Source organism: Platalea leucorodia (genome assembly GCF_965183815.1).
Source record: "Platalea leucorodia genome assembly, chromosome: Z".
Classification (NCBI taxonomy): Eukaryota; Metazoa; Chordata; class Aves; order Pelecaniformes; family Threskiornithidae; genus Platalea; species Platalea leucorodia.
This window is the reverse complement of record NC_138858.1, coordinates 60,231,271-60,248,047: the sequence shown is the minus strand read 5'-3', so window position 1 is coordinate 60,248,047 and position 16,777 is coordinate 60,231,271. Positions and strand designations below refer to the sequence as shown.

At 37.8% G+C, this 16,777-nt stretch overlaps 1 protein-coding gene across 1 annotated transcript in view; it reads left to right on the top strand.

Moving 5' to 3' along the window:
• ST8SIA4 (ST8 alpha-N-acetyl-neuraminide alpha-2,8-sialyltransferase 4) overlaps window positions 1-16,777 on the top strand; it is a 67,468-nt gene that overhangs the window by 28,243 nt on the left and 22,448 nt on the right. The gene's annotated exons all lie outside the window — the stretch shown is intronic.

Here is a 16,777-nt window from a genome sequence, read left to right as displayed (position 1 = left end):
TAAAGCTTAGAAATATGTTGTTCTTTAGGATAATAGGACCTTTGAATATGCTTTTCTCCTTCTGCCATGTCTCAAATAGATTAACTGCTGTGTTCTTCATGTGGTACACTTCTGGCACTGGAAGAAAATAATTTGTTCCCTTTGAAATTTGGAAATTCTTTGGAAATTGTTTAATTTTTTACTGAGTTGCTCAGTTTCCATAGTTGTTTAGATAGTTGTTTTATTATACAGTTACACTTTAGCTATTTATGTGCCTTGATTGTGTTGAATTTTCAAGTATTCAAAATATCTATAACACATGGATAGGTGTAGTGGCTTTTGCATGTGTGTAAATCTGAATAAATAAGATTACTTCCAGTTTACAAACAGCTGTTCTCATTTCCATCTGCTAAATCTGAGCAAAATTATCAAATGTGAATGGTAATTCAGAATGTGCAGTCTTTCAGTTGGCCAGCTTGAAGGTCCCTTAGGGGGCTTTGTCTTAAAAAATGAATTAGCACCTACATTGTCTCTCTGAAAGAAAGGTAACAAAAACTCTGCCATCAGAATTGGTGTTGAAAATTTAGACTATACTGTATTTCAAATTATACCTATCAGTGTCATCTGATATGACTGCACAAATTTGTTAGGTTCTTGAATCTGTGCTCTAAACTTTAGGTCCTCCACTTCAAACCTTGCTGTTTAATCACCTCGCTTTCCCTTTTTTGTTCTTGTGTAACTGAATATCATTATGTATTCTTTACTGTTCTTGAATAAGAACAAAACAAGAAGTTAAATTTATCTTTGGTCTAACTCTTGACTTTATGAAGTGAGGTGCATGAGGTGAATATGACTGCGTGAATCAAGTTTAGAAGTGATACAGTTAGCGGTAATATATTTGGAACAAATATTATTTAGATTTCTTAGAAGGCAGTCTTAAAACACCACCTGATAATAATGAGGTTTGTATTACTGTAAAGTTAAATCTAGGGAAAGAGTATAGGCTCTTTACAGGTTGAATTACATCTCTTTAAGATCTTTTAGTTTTATATGTCAAATGGAATACCCTGGTAGTATGAGAAATTAATAAGCAAAAACTGTTCTTAAATGAAAATGTGCTTGAGCTAAAAAATAATATTTTCTACAAATAAGTAAAATTAACTAGAAAAATAAAGTAAAATTTAAAGCTGCATAACATGATTATCAAATCAGTCTATTTTAAGCAGTAAGACTTGGGAAAGTTTAAGCAAGTTACAACTGCTAACTTCAGTTTGAAACTAATGAACAGCTAATTCTGCTGCCATTTAAAACAGTGTGTGCAACTTACATACTTAGTTTTAAGGAAAATCTTCATAATTATATATTCTATCTGTTGTGCTCGTGTTCATTTCAAATTCAATGTACACTGACTATTTATGAGCCTCTGAAGAGATACTACCTAAAAGGAACTCCTATAAAACACTCATTGTTTTATGAATCTGAACTACTTTTGGTGTATTTGTTTTGATATATTTGATTGTATATTTGATGCTTTTGCAAGTTCTCTCCTTGCAAGTTTAAGTCATTGTGACCATGTTATGTGACCTTTAGTGATGACCTAGTAGAGGCCTGTTGTGCTGCAAAACAGAAAGGGTAAAATAAACATAATGTGAAGATTGCTGTTAGCTGAATGAGAAGCAAAAACAGGTAATCTATCCACAAAACCTGCATGTTAAAACACACAGTAAGACTTGTGCAGAGCATCTAATCTCCTTCATAGGGTGCCTGAGCATATGTGCAAGACTGTGAAAATGAAAGGCTTATGCAACATCTTTCAGCCTCTTCAGCCATAAGAGGGAGATGAAGCTTGATTTATTGATGAAAGCATGATAAGGAAAGCTGAACTGCAAGAAGGAGTTCTTGTAGACTGTCTTACTTTACACAAGGAAACTACTTTCATCTGCAGCCTTTGTTTTCCAATCTGTGAGCATTCTCAAATAGTTGTATCTTTGTGTTCGAATGTAACTCAATGATTTTCATTGAAGGCTACAAAAGTGTAGAACAGACACGGAGGAATGTAGCATTTGCAATCGCTGTCCTGTATTAATTTGTAACATCCGCAAACTCCTCTTAACCTCCACACAAGCAAGTATTCACTTCTTTTGTTTCCAGTTTCTTGCCTTGATAATTCCAAAGCATTCTGGTTTTACTCTTTATTTCAGTATGCATATATTGCATTAAATGATAATTTATATGAAGGTAGTTAGAGCTGTTTTAAATTAGACTTCAATGATAAGAGAATCAGTCAAGAGTCAGTGTGGGTCTTATGTTGCTTTTTATATATTGAAACCCTCCCAAATTCGTAACGACTTAAACACAGTGAGATTTTTGTAAGACCATGCCAAAGACATAATACCAGGAGGGTCTACTGAAGAACTGATCCTCAACTTGAAAGCATATTCTTGTGGAGACAAATAAAATACAATTTTATGTTTAATAAGCTAAAAGATTGCACTGAGCTGTTACAGAAGACTTATGCATCCATGCTGTTTTTCCTATACCACAGATATATGTAGATGTGGTATACTAAAGGGCTATACCACATCCATATCATTCAGCTGGTTGAAATGAGGCTTTTATTTGAAACTTTAAAGTATTATATTGTAACTACAGGTCTTCGTAATCTAAAAATGTAAACCACTGATACAGGCCTGAAAACTGCCTAAAACAAGAAGATATCTATCCTAAAAAGTTACAATTATAAAGTCTTCTTTTTTTTGGAAGAACAAATAAATTTCCAGTGTATATTTAAATAATATAAAGAGTTCTTTGATGTAATGCACCTAAAATTTATTAAAAATATGGAAATACAGTGTATTGTGGGCTAAATCATTTAGTAACTAATTATCAATAAAGTTCACAATTCCAACCTCATAAATTAAGTACTAATAGAGACATTTAATGCTGAAGGATGCAGGCTGGTGGCCAGAAGGTTTGGAAGGAATTGTCTCTATTCCTTTTTGTGTGTATCACACTGCCAAATTGTTCAGGCAAATTAGGTTTTTCCTTCATCAGTCTTTAAAGCATAAGGCACAGGCAGTTTCTACAGACATAACATTAACTTTCTTAGACTGTTTCAATCTACTGAGGCCAAATTCTGTATTCCTATGTACAGTTTTATGTAATAATAGGGCAGTTTTGGTGCAATCACATACGGCACTGATATTCTCATTCATATTTTTCCTTCTCTTTTAATGAAAGAAACTTTCTGAGCAGCACATAGTATCTGGGTGTTGCTCTTGATCAAATAGTAGAATAATGACTGCATTCTGTGATCATTTTGAAAGACTTTATGTTTTCTTGTTCATTTGGGCACTTTTTGCGTCATAAAAGAGGTAATGTGGTGTTTGAAAAAGAAATTGCTTTTTTGCAGATTTCATGCCTTATTAAACTTCTGTGAGTGATGGCCACTCCTCTAAAATCTCAGAGGGATTCAAAGTTTTGAGAACAGATTATGTGAATACTAAGTCCAACATGATAACTACTTTCTTAATCAGTAGCATATCTTAAATGGACGTTGAATTCAGATTTTTTACTCCAGTAGATTTAGATCAAGTGGTAATTTATTTTTTCTATTTTGCTTTTGTACTTCTTGATCAACAAGTTTGTATTTCAAATTAGAATATTGGAATTGGAAAGTGAGTTGGGGGAAGTTGCATGATTTTTTCATGAAGTCTTTCTAAAAGCTGTTTTATGGAACTTTTAATGTAATTGTGCACACATTATTGACAAAATAATTGAGGTAATCAATACGTAACAGCGTTCAAGATGGAACTTGAATCTATAACTGAAAAGCTTAACTGATTAAAAGGATTTATTTGCTCTCTAATGCCACTGCGGGGAAGGTTAATTGTAAAGTAATTATAACGAGCAAACCACAAAACTTCTTTTTTTTTTTAAATTGAATATAACAACAAATTTCAGAAACTTTCATTTATTATTATGCCTGAGATTTAATGCTGAACTCTTTCATTAGGATTATTTTTAGTAATATTTTCCAAGTCAGATGATACTGTTTGAGGTGTGGACAGTGTCTGTATAGAGTTTGATCTCAGTAGCTGAGCTCTAATGGAATATGCATTAAACAGTAGGCAAACAGGAACTGAGGCTGCTGGGATTAGAGTCCAGATCTTGTTGCTTACTTGCAATGGTGGCAGACAACCAAACCTGAAAGTAGGATCAGCAGATGCTTTCTGCTACGGATCGTGCCTTGCAGTTTCCTGGAGGGGAATAGAGAGGGCTCCTGAGACTAAGCATGTTGTTGGTATATTAGGTGGAGGCCAGAGTTAACTCCCACAGCCTTGCCCAGCTCTTCTTCTCCTGCTTCTGCTGGCAAATATCTGAAGACATCTGCTGAAGAGGCACCCACCCCCACCCACCCCTCCCACCAAGCAGTACAGTCTTTTACAATACAGTAGTTTTCTGAGAAGTTTTTTCTCATGTTTCCTCTCCCAACTCTACAAAACAAAGTTCTCACACTTATCTTTATGTGTAAGAATGTTTTCTTGGATTTTTTTCCTGTTGGAGCCATCCCATGAACTATTAGTCACTCAGCAGCAGTATCGCTGAAATTGCTTCACAGAAGATTCCTTCCCGTCTTTTGGGCATGGAACAATCGCGTGGACATCCTGTGGGATTTGCCTGTGCTCAACTTATTTCCTTCTTGCTACTGCCTGCGAAAGAGCAGTATTAGCGTTGATCCTGCATTAAACATGGCAGAATTCCCACTGAAGTCTGTGTTTTGCCTGTGTAAAGAGTACACTGTGCCTATTTATGGTCCCTTTTCAGTGCAGAGTCTTTTTTCCATTATTAGCGAAAGCAAACAGCTGCTGTTTGACTGGAGTGACCTTTTACACAGCTTCACCACGGCTCCAGAGTCCTTTGCTGTGGGAATTGCAGAGAAAATACTTTGAGAAACTCAAACATGCAGAAATCAAATAGATCTCCGGCAGCTCTGTACTAATAAAGAAACAATTGCTGGGAGCAGTCTATATTGTAAACACTTCTGTTTCTTTTCTTACTGCTAACAGACTTCACTTTTTTTCTTTACTGCTAAAATATATTTCTTAAGAAAAGACATTTTGGAGTACATGGATGAATAAATAATCACTGCAGAAAACAAAAGATTAAATAAACATCCATTAAGCTAAAAATACAATACTATACTTAATATAAAATGACCATGTCTTTTGCATCATGTCATACAAATATTCAAAATATTAGGAAAAAAATTCACACATTTCCCTACTTTTCAGTGGAGTACAGTCCCATTTTTTGTATACGTGGATGTTAAAATAGGAGTTCTATATTACAGTACCCTTGTGCCCTTGTGTAACGCATCAGTAGAGCTGACTTTGTTTGATAAGTTATACAAACAAATGGGATGCCAGAACAATTCGATTTTCAAAACTTAATCTGTTCTGTGAAGTCGTTCTTCAGATCCCAGGATCCTGTCCTAATAGGAGAGCAGGAGGTGATGCTCCCATTCCCAAAGCACAGACTCTCCAGGGTTGATCTTTCAGCCCAGCAGCTAATTACCAGGGCTGCGAGCCCATGCATCTCATGAGGGTGCCTCCTCCTCTGGTTCAAAGTTTCTCAGGATGAGCATTTATTTACTTTGCATGAGGTCTTCTATTTTATTGTGTTTCAGGAAGATTTAGCAAGGTCTGTCAAGAGATATGTCACTTTTTGAGAGAAAGGAGAGCTTTTTCAATGGGGGCAAACACAGTTAAAGTAGAGGAGGACACAAGGGCAAAACTGAGTGTGCACTAAACTGTCTGCTTTTTATATTTTTCATTGCCTGTTCCATTCCACAAAGTAGGCCATGAAAAGCCTGGTCATGGTTGCAGGGAAGGAACCATTAGTCTTATTTTTATTTACTTTTGGTAATAAAGTTCTGTGAGTTTTTGGTTTGTTTGGTTCCCCCCCGTCCCCCCCCCCGTCCCCGTCCCTTTTGCTGTGGTAACTGCTTTGTTCCTGATTATCAGCAACATATATACTTAAGACTTGTAAAACTTACTCTTCTAAGGTTGAATTTCAGGTTTCAACTAGAGGAGAGCAACAGAATCAGTCATAATAAAAGTCGTAATGAAATGGCTCATTTTCAAGTTTTGCTGCTTAGTTTATCTATCATGAGCAGCAGCACTGTAGCTAATGCTAATGACTGTTAGCAGCTAAGCAGGGAATAAATTACACATTGTTTATTCATACAGTGTTTTTGCAGATTTTTATTTATTTTGAAAACTATTTTGCTACTGTAATATTATTTTTCAATTGTAGGGTTTTTTTATTTTATCTTCACTTGCATAAAATCTGTTAATTTCTGTGTTTCTGAAAACTGTAACAATGTGCTTAATTAACTCTCATTTGGCCATATCATACTCCTGTAACAAGAATTGTAGCTGTGGAGTTGAGAAGCAAACCAGGAACAGTTTTTATAGTCTGTACTTGAGGAGCAAAGTACAGAGAGGACTGGAGTCCATAGAGTCATGTTGGGCAGATATTAATAGGATGACGAGTAGCTTCCCTCTTTTTTTGGCATGTGAAGTGAGCTATCTGTTGATTCTGTATAATACATTTGTGCATGAGGAAGTTCTGTCAAGTTTCCTTCCTTTTCTAAAGTGATGTTTCTAAGGTAAAACTTATAATAATAACAATTCTGCTAATTTTTGTTTTGATTGTAGTGCCTACCAAGAGTATTCAAAGACATATGCATTTAGCTTTGATCTTACTGAACTTTTGTGATGAGGAGCTGTTGTATTGAGCATCCAGCCAGTAACAGATTTCTTCAAATGCTTAGTTAATTACTGAGGTAATGTGGAAATAAGCAAAGCTATAGCTTTATACACTATATGGTATGGCATTTCCCTTTGGTCAGTTCAGGGCAGCTGTCCCGGCTGTGTCCATTCCCAGCTTTTTGCCCACTGCCGTCTGGCTAAAAATGCCTTTGCATCTGAGCTTTTCAGTAACAGTGAAGAGTTGTTATGGTACCATGTTACTGTATGATAAATTCTATTAATTCTAAATATATTTATTGAACTTTTTTCGAAATTGATCCCTTCATTTGGAAGAAACTAACAAAAATAGTTAGAAAAAGAAAATGTAAAAGATTAAGCTTTTTTTTCTCTTTTGATCTTTGTTACGTTTTCTGGGGGGGAGGCAGGTAGGGGGACAAAACAAAAAGCTCAAACCAAAAGAGAGAAGACAGAAATGGATACACATGCCTGTGATTGTTCGTTTTGTAGTTCTTCTCTATTACACTTCTAGCTGCCACATTGGCGCTAGCAGAGTGTCCTGGTTTCAGCTGAGATAGAGTTGATTTTTCTTCCCAGTAGCTGGTATAGTGCTGTGTTTTGGATTTAGGATGAGAATAACATTGATAACACACTGATGTTTTAGTTGTTGCTAAGTAGTGCTTAGACTAGTCAAGGACTTTTCAGCTTCCCATGCTCTGCCTGGTGCACAAGAAGCTGGGAGGGGGCACAGGCAGGACAGCTGACCCAGACTGGCCAAAGGGCTATGCCATACCATATGACATCATGCTCAGTATATAAGATGGGGGAGTTGGCTGGGGGGCAGCGATTGCTGCTCGGGGACGTGCTGGGTATCGTTTGGTGGGTGGTGAGCAATTGTATAGTGTATCACTTGCTTTGTATATTATTATTGTATTATGATATTATTATTACTATTACTACTACTCTATTTCATTTTACTCCAATTATTAAACTGTTGTTATCTCAACCCTCGAGTTTTTCTGACTTTCACCCCTCCAATTCTCTCCTCCATCCCACTGGTGTGGGGTGAGTGAGCAAGCGGCTGTGTGGTGATTAGTTGCTGGCTGGGGTTAAACCACGACACAGAGCTAGACTGAGAACAGAATATGGCATTTGTTTCTGCACAGATGACCATGACAGATGAAAGATGATGTCACCAGGTGCTGTCAGTTACCTTTTACTCCAATTCAAGTCATTGGGTTGTTTGTGAAAATGAATAAACAGTCCAGTCCTTCAGTGAAATAATACACTGGGACAATCCAGCTTCAGTGTTGTCAGTATAGGAAGGAGCAGTTTGACTTATTATATTCTGTAGCCTCCCTTTTTAGTGCACATGAGTTTCTTCAAGAATGCTTTAATGGGTTTTTTTTAAGTCCCTGGGTTCTTGTTCATATGTGGAGAAAGACTTAAGTGGTTCAAGTCAGAAGCACTGAGTAGCATTTAGGCATTTTATGTCTGAAGCTACCAAATGCCGAGGCTAATGGATGCCTTCCTCCCAAACACAGCTTGTGGGGAAGCAGTCTGTCTCTTCCTTTTACACAAGGAGTCTATGGTTTAGAGTATTTCTCCGTTGTGTAGGAGAAAAAATCCTGTTCATTCCTGTTTCTGAGGTGTACTGGGTCTGGCTGGGATGGAGTTAACTTTCTTCATGGCAGCCCTGTGCCAAAATACAGGTGCTGTGTTTTGGTTTTGTGGCTAAAACAGTGTTGGTAACACAGCAGTGTTTTGGCTGTTGCTGTACAGTGCTTGCACAGCCTCAAAGCCTTCTCCATGTCTTACTCTCCCCTCACCAGTGAGTAAGGTGGTTGTGGGCAAAAAGCTGAGAAGGGTCACAGCCAGGACAGCTGCCCTGAACTGACCAAAGGGAAATGCCATACCATATAGCGTCATGCTCAGCAAGCAATAAAACTGTGGTAGCAGAAGAAGAAGGGGGGGAGGTTGTCTTCCAAGGTGACCATTGCTGAGAGACGAGGTGAGCCTCAGTCTGCTTGTGGGTGGTGATGAGCGATTGCCTTTTTCGCCCCTCTTTCATTCGCCTAGTAAGCTGTCTTTATCTTAATCTATGAGTTTTCTTGCTTTTGCTCTTCCTGTTCTCTCCCGCATCCCACCAAGGAGGGAGCACGGAGCAAGAGAGCAGCTGTGTGGGTGCTTGGCTGCTGGCCAGGGTCAACCCACCACGTGGGGGAAGGAATTTGTGTATTTGCTGCATCAGCCAAGTATAGGCTTTTCAGAGACTAAAGGAAACCTACTAGCCTGTTCCAGTTTGCATCAAAGAATTAAGAGACTGAGTTAGAAAGCAAGAAAGAGTGACCATTGCTGTATTTCAGACACTTGGGAGATAAAGAGGCCAGGTGGTCAGGTCAGTGCTGTCATGCATGGGGATGTTTTAATCATAGAACATGTTTTGAAAGAAAATAAGTGATTCACCAGGTGACGGGTCTGGATTCTGCTTGTTTGGGGTTAGAAGGTGTACCATAGTTGAGTTAGATGCTAGGTGCCTGCATTTTTGATGGAATGAGATTTAAATGTCTTACCAGTCCTCATTTCCTTCCCAGGCTAGACTGAAGTCTCTGCCCTCCTGTGTATACTCTTACACGTCTCTTTCAGCAGAGGTTATTCCCCTGAATCCTGTTCTTAGGTGTCCTGCTGTCCTTATGCTCATGTGTAGACATAAGGACATGTCTATACATGTATGGGAGATTAACGTTGTGCGTGGATTCACATTATGAATTTAATAGGATAAGGCTGCTCTATTGAAGTCCATTCATGAGATTTGTCCTTCAGTCTTCAACAAGTGAATTAATAGGCCAGAGGAAAAATTAAGAAAATAACCACTACTTCTAAAATGTAAAAAATCATTACTATTACTTTGACCTTTTTTTAAACAATATTTCTGTATTGAAATAATCGTTGATATGCCTCATGAGCACTGTGGAGAAAGCTTATTTACCTTTTCCATTCTGCATTTAGTGGGAACAAGAGTCATCATTTGCATTTTTGAAGCATATATTTAGTGAAGTAGTCAAAGAAAAATGACTTAGAGAAAGTTATTGCTAGAACTTGCCTTTCATTTTAAATTTAATTGTACTTTATTGGCTAGCAGTGGGATACAGGGGAATTTCCAACCAGAATGAGTAATCATTTTCTCTTGCAACTTGCCAGCAAAGAAGACCTGTAAAAGGATCTGAGATAAGACCCTGCTGAGAACAAGTGCAACTGCTGGTTTCAGAACATTTTGAAGGCTCGTGAGGGTTTTTTTATTTTTATTTTTTCCATCTCAGTATAAATGTGGGCACACTCACCATAAGTGTTGGCAGAGAAGTAGTGGGTGTATCAGAGTCATACTGAAACCAACAGGTGGCACAGCTTATGCTTGTATTGAAATCTTTAGCTTCAGATTAAATGTAACATACAGAAGGGGTAAGAGGGCAGTAAGGTGTGTTTGTTCCAAACAGCTGCTACAATGTAAAATCCATCTGTGGGCTTGGCAGACTGTTTGAAAGGTTCACGTTTGGCATGAACTTTCCAGGTGAGGCCTTTCTCACCTTTAGTATGTAAAGGACAGAGGGTAGAAGAAGACGCAAGAGAGAGAAGATAGACTGCAGAACATAGCTCTCAATGACAAGAATCTTTCAGAAAATAATCTCAGTGTTTCCTTTTATCTTCCTTTGCAGAGCTAGCAGTCATTTTAAAATCACTAGAGCGAAAACCCTGAGGGCTGATAAAGACAGGATCAAGGAGGGAACCCCTCCCTCAATGCCATAGTGTGTTCTCCTCTCTAAACAGTGAGGCATGCATGCCTGCACCAAATGGGAAGCTACATGGCTGCATGAAACTTCACAAATGTAGTTGTGAGCCATGCTGTGTGAAGACTGTCTGCTGAGGAGATGGTGCAGTGTGGCTGGCTATGGGGGATAGCTGTAAGCTGGCACTGGGAACAAAACACAGAGCTTGACCTGTAGACCATTGATGGCAATTGGGATTTCTGCTGCCTGCTAGGGTCTTGTCATGAGTTTTCATAGAGGAGTTGATCCGCTGTTGTTTGTGGGTTTCTCTGAGTCCCCAGGGACGTTTCACAGTGGGAGCATATCCATAGGGATGACACTGGCTGGCTGTGGAGTCCATGAGAAGGTGAACTGAATGAATTCTGGGGAGGAAGAAGGACGGGTTTGAGAGGATATGGGTAGAGGAAGATTTGGATGATGCATTTGAAATCTCAGCTGTCTGATATTGTTAGTAGTGAACATCTGTCCTTTTCCTACTGAATCCATTTAGAGAGTAGTAGGCTCCTCACCAATAAGGGTAATGCAGAAAGGCTGTTGTAGAGCACAAAATTTGCCTGAGATCTCATGGTTTTAACTCATGAGATTGCTAAGCCGTTGTTGCTATTTTGGTACAATGATCATCCTCTGAAACAGAGGTGAAAGAGAAGAGGAAATCTGCCTTTCTGTTTTTGTTTTCAATTTCTATAAACTTGTTTGTAATATGCAAAGCAAGTTCCGGGCACAAAATATCTGGGAAATGTGCCAATGTGTAAACAGACTTCATTTCTATAACACTGATGACTTGAAGTTGAGTAGCTTGAATTCAGACTGAAGATCTCACTTCAAATTACTGTTAATTACATGGCTGATGGTAACTTAGTAAAGCCACTGGCAATATACCATGACTTTTAGCATAATTGTAAGTAAGAGAGTTCAGTGTTTGTGTAAAGGCTTTAATCAAGAAAGTGACAAGTATTTCCTTTCCTTTTAAAAGAGTTTTTTAAACTGCATTTATACAGCCTTTTTTTTTTTTTTTTTTTAATCCTACAGTTTAGTGAACTGGTTAGCTGATTTGTTTCAGGATTGTCATAATTCCTTTTTTTCTTTATTTGATTTATAACAGCAGTAATAATAGTAGACACCTACGTGCTGGATGCCTCTGTTGGTGCATTTTAGAGTGCATGAAACCCACAAAAAGCACATAAAACAAGTTATACAATGGAGAGGACACATCTCTAAATTTTTTGGGAAATACTAGCCAATCATGACAAAGTGTTTTGTCATATTGCTCTATATTCCTTTCTGAAATATGTAATAGAAAAGAGAAATTAATGCACAAGGCTGTCATATCAGAAAATCCTGGAGGCAGGCAAGCTAAAGACAGAAAATCTTTCTGGAGGAAAAACATCCATTAATCTCCTCACTTGAAAACTACAGGAATTTCTGTTGGGAAGTTATTGCTTGTAAAATCAGTAGTGGGTTCTGCATCCTTTCACGTAAATACCATATATTTGTTTCTGACCAAGTGTAGCAGTGTCTGAAAACAGTTTTTTCTTGGTCTGTTGCATGTCCTTGTGAAACCAGTTGGTGGGCTTGGCAGAACTCCAATCACATCTCATTGCTGCTAATTGGCATTATGGTTGGCTTTGTTTGCATCCTTAATAGGATGGGAAAAGCGAGCAACAGTTGTTCTTTAAAGGCACTAGTCCTTTGGCATGGCAGCATGTGGACTCCCGTGTATTGTTTAAGTGTGCTTTTCATGTTTAATGGACTTTGTAAGGCAATCTCTCACTTTGGAGCTCTACATTAAGTTGTGATGCAGCAAATTGTTTCTGTTCAGTCATGTTCTTCAACACATGCTTGGACATGCCTTGGTGAATGCTTTTTAGCTGTTTAAAAGTTTTGTAGAATCTTCTGCTTCCTTATTTTACTGAAGTAGTTTACTTTTATTTGTATGAAGCCTGGCTCTTCTGGTTGGTTAATTCAATGACAGCTGTGGGATTTATTATGGTAAAATCAATAGCTTTTATATCTGACTAAGCTGCTCTGGTTCATTGCGTTGATCAAATTTAAGGGCCTGTAATGGATATTTTATATAATAATCTCTAAAAGGAAGACTTCAGATTGTATTGATTAAATCAAAAGAGGTTAGATTTTCTTCTATATAATTGAAGTTAGTCTAACAAGTAACATAGCATTGAAAATGTTGTTTTACTCTATCTATCCGGAGCTGATGTTAGACATTATTGACTTCAGCCTTCACGGGGAGTTGGGCACAAGCTGAAAGCAGTTTTAACCTGTTTATCAGTCCAATGAGCAAAGAACATCCTGAACATATTAAGTTCATAGGCTACATTTTTCAATATCAATTTTAGTATCAGTGCCATTAATGAAATGCTCCGTGGTACAAGGCATAGTCCTCATCCTGGTATCATCTTTATAAATTTCCTCCTATTGCTGGGACACAGAATATAATATTCCACAGCAGGGAGCAGAATGTCCCATAGTTGTCTCTTTTTGTCTTTTTTAGGGTAGATTTAACAGTTGGTATAAGGTGTTAGAAAATGGTCTCTCAAGAATACAGACCTGTGGAATAGATGTTCTGGGGAACAAATAAATTATTCCAGTGGCAAAGACAGAATTTAACAATTCGAGTAGGTTCTTCCATTACTATGTTCCTGATTCCTTAATATACATAGTGGACACGCTGCATTTTATTCTTATTCCTCATCTATTTGTTTGTTGTTTTTTTTTTTTATTTATTTTCTGAACATGACAGCATTTGCATTGTTTTGCAAAGAGAAAATTTTTTAGGATTTTTTCTGTTATAGAAATATGTTTACTGGACATTACCGTTAAAAACATTTTCACATCAGTAGGAAAGACTAGATCTAATGATGAAAGCTAGAAAGCAAGTTGTTAACTTCAATTACACCACTCCAGTAACATTCTGTTGCAATTTTCATAGGAAAAATGATACTCAGTTGTAAGTTGTAGTAATGCTTTCATAAAGTATTAAGAATTCCATAGGTTTTTGAAATGCGTATTTCATAAATTTAAATCAAACTTACCTGTGTGTTTGAAAGCACTTAGCAATGTCTATTAGTCAGTCTGCTGCACATTACCATTATTATAATTTTGTTCTTTTTCTCTTACTAGCCTTTAGCTGAACTGTCATCTCTGTTCAAACAAAAGATTTTTCCCTGTTCTTAATTTGACATGGCTTTCCCAGAGAAGCATTGGCTGCGTCGTTGAAGAGTCTTATCCAACCAGTCCCACTCTTGTGTTGTTACAAACCAAATTCCTTTTCCACTCTTATTTGCCCATGTTTGACATGGGAGATAGCTTTGCACATGGTAATTGTTAATGAACATTTTGTCATGCTGTCACTTATGCCCAGAAAAAGACAGGACTCCAGGGCAGAGTTTGACAGCATGTAAATTAAAGATTATCATGAGCATGTGGTTATGTTGTATTATATATTATTTCAACGACATGGGTAAGTATTATTTCAATTGAAACTAAAATTCAAAATTACTTAATTTCTTTCATAGCTGAAATATAATCTGTGTAATTGCCATCATCTAACAGGTATTTAATAGTCATGCAATAGAAAAATTATAATTTTGCATTTATTAGAGGATTCATTATTACTGTGCAGGACATGGGTCAAATTCATTGCTTGGCTGTGGTATCTTTGCCGACCCAAGCCATTATCAAGGTTTCCTACCAAGGAACTGCTTCAGTAGCCTTTCTGAGGCTTGAATAGCTACTCTGAGACATATGAATTGCTCTTTCAGGAAGGCAATATGGCTGGTAGAAAGCAGGCTACTTATTTATTACTCTGCCCAGTCTCTGTCTGTTAAAATTGCCCCTGTGGGCCAGGTGAAATTGGACATGCTCTTGATTCTGATTTCTCATCTTTAGCTTGAGCAATAGGAGAGGTCCCAGTGTGGGCTTGTGTCTTCGCCCTTCATCTGGAGGCTGACCTCTGGTATCAACCCTGCTGATGCCACAGACCAAACTTCTGCCTGGAAAGCTAGCTTGCCATCACAGTTCGGCTGGATCAGCCCCTAGGTCCATGAAATGTGCCAGCAGCAGGGAGCAGCGGTGCTATGTCTTGTGCCACCCCTGAATGGGAAGGGAGCCCCAAGGATGAGTGGAGAGGAAAGGCAGGTTTTACAGCAGTGGTTACTGCTCAGGGCAGAGCTTTTCCTTCAGTGGAGGAGGGAGTTCTGCTTCAAAAACAGACATGACATGGTTGTGAGTCAAAGTATAAGCTTAGGCTATAAGTGTCCTAAAAACTTGAAAATCTTGTACGACTGCCTTGTCATTTTGCTGTTGGGAAATGCTGTTTTTTCTATACTCTACACATTTTCTTTTGTCTGTCACTTTCCCATACTTTCACTCTCTGTTTTGCCTTATTTTCCCCACCTTTACATATGTTTCTGTGTGTGGAGTAAGGTAGGTAGTGTTATTTTACTGAATAGAAAATTAGTTGTGAAGGCAAAGGTAGTTCCTTCTCTAAAACCACTGTAATCTTGTGCCGTCTCCAATCTGATGATGATTTTTCTCTTCCTCCCATTCAGCCCTCTGCTTCATCACTTCTGTTTAATCCAAACTAATACCAATACTCTTTTTAAAGAAGGAAATAAGTAATACTTATAATATATATGAGAGGGAAAAATGAATTGACTCCCTCTAAAACATATTTACATTTGCAGCCCCATTTACTTAAAATGCAATTGCTTTCTTTTGCTTACTTTTATAACTGTTTTGTTAGGATTGGGCCCAGTGTGCTTTCCAGAATGGAAATCCAACACTGCTTTTCCTGCCAAAGTTTTTCGTTCACACTGTCAGTGTGCTTAACTTTTGTAAGCATTACTTGCTTGTGTTGAACAGTTGATTGGGGAATGGAGACATAGTGGTGCTCCAATCTTTACTCTCTTAAGATTTGTATAGAAGTCTGATTTGTTTTGCCAGTTACAACGAGTTTAGACGTGTTTACATATTCCCAAATGTATGTTTAACTACAAAGGAAAACTGCACAGCTCAGCACTATTTAAAGTCACTGATGTGAAGATATGTGTTCATCTGGAATAGCAGAGACATGCTCTAATTGAAGCACATTAGCACAGCTGTTAGGCAAAGCAGCACAGCGCCTTTCTTCCATTATGTTTAGCATATTCACTGGTCATGAGCATTAGCATTAACACAAATTCTCTGAATGTATTGCTGTCTCCAGTCATGAGTGATGGAGGACTATTGCTATTATCACGAGTTATTGTGTAGGTCTGTAAGACTGTATGAAAGAAGTGTCCTTCAAATCAATGAACTGCCTCACTCAGAAAAGCTTTGTTGGGTATTTTGCACCTTCCCACTTGGTCATAAAAGACAGCCAGCTAGTGAAAGCTTGGACTTTCACACAAACCTGAAGAGCATAGAAAGGATTGAGCTGAACTGTCTTCTAGCTAATACATAGACTAATTGTTTATGACGTTCCAGCCAGGTATTTCTTTCCAAATGTGTTGTAGGAAATTGGGAGATACTTATGTAAGAGAGGGTATAGTGTTAATGAAAAGGTGTCATGAGGAAAGGTTCCTGTTAGATTATGTGGATGAAACCCAAGTCATACTAAAACAAATCAATACACCTATCAACTTCCATATAACTCAGATTGCACCTTTTGCACTAACGTGGCCTTTATAGGGTTAGCATTTGAAGCAGGAAGAAAGTTGAGGAGAAGAAAGGAAAAGCTTGCTAAATTAGTACCTTGGCAAGTCACAGAAGAGTTTTGAATTGGAACATCCATCAGGCAGTTTGTATCTGTGCTTTGTAGCTATACACATAAGAAAATAGTTTCTCTTCTGTGAATTCATGAAGAAAGAATGAAACAGGAAAAAGGAGGACTATCAAATTATGGCAAATAGTTGCTTGGGTATGGTGTTCAACTTTTCGGTTCTATGTTTTCTTCTAGTTAATCAAATGCTTTTTCTTTTGTGCTGTTTTCTCATCATTGCTACTGTACCTTGCTACAGACACTTGTATTAGCTTAGATGTGACTGTTTATGAATCATCTGAACACGTGTCCCATCTTCCATTTCAAATCCTCATAAATTCATATGCGTGCTTTTTGATCACCATTTTTACACCTAAGGGTCACTCTGTTCAAGTGTTCTCCGTCATTTTTTAAGGTTTTATCTTAGCTCTTAATATTTCCAT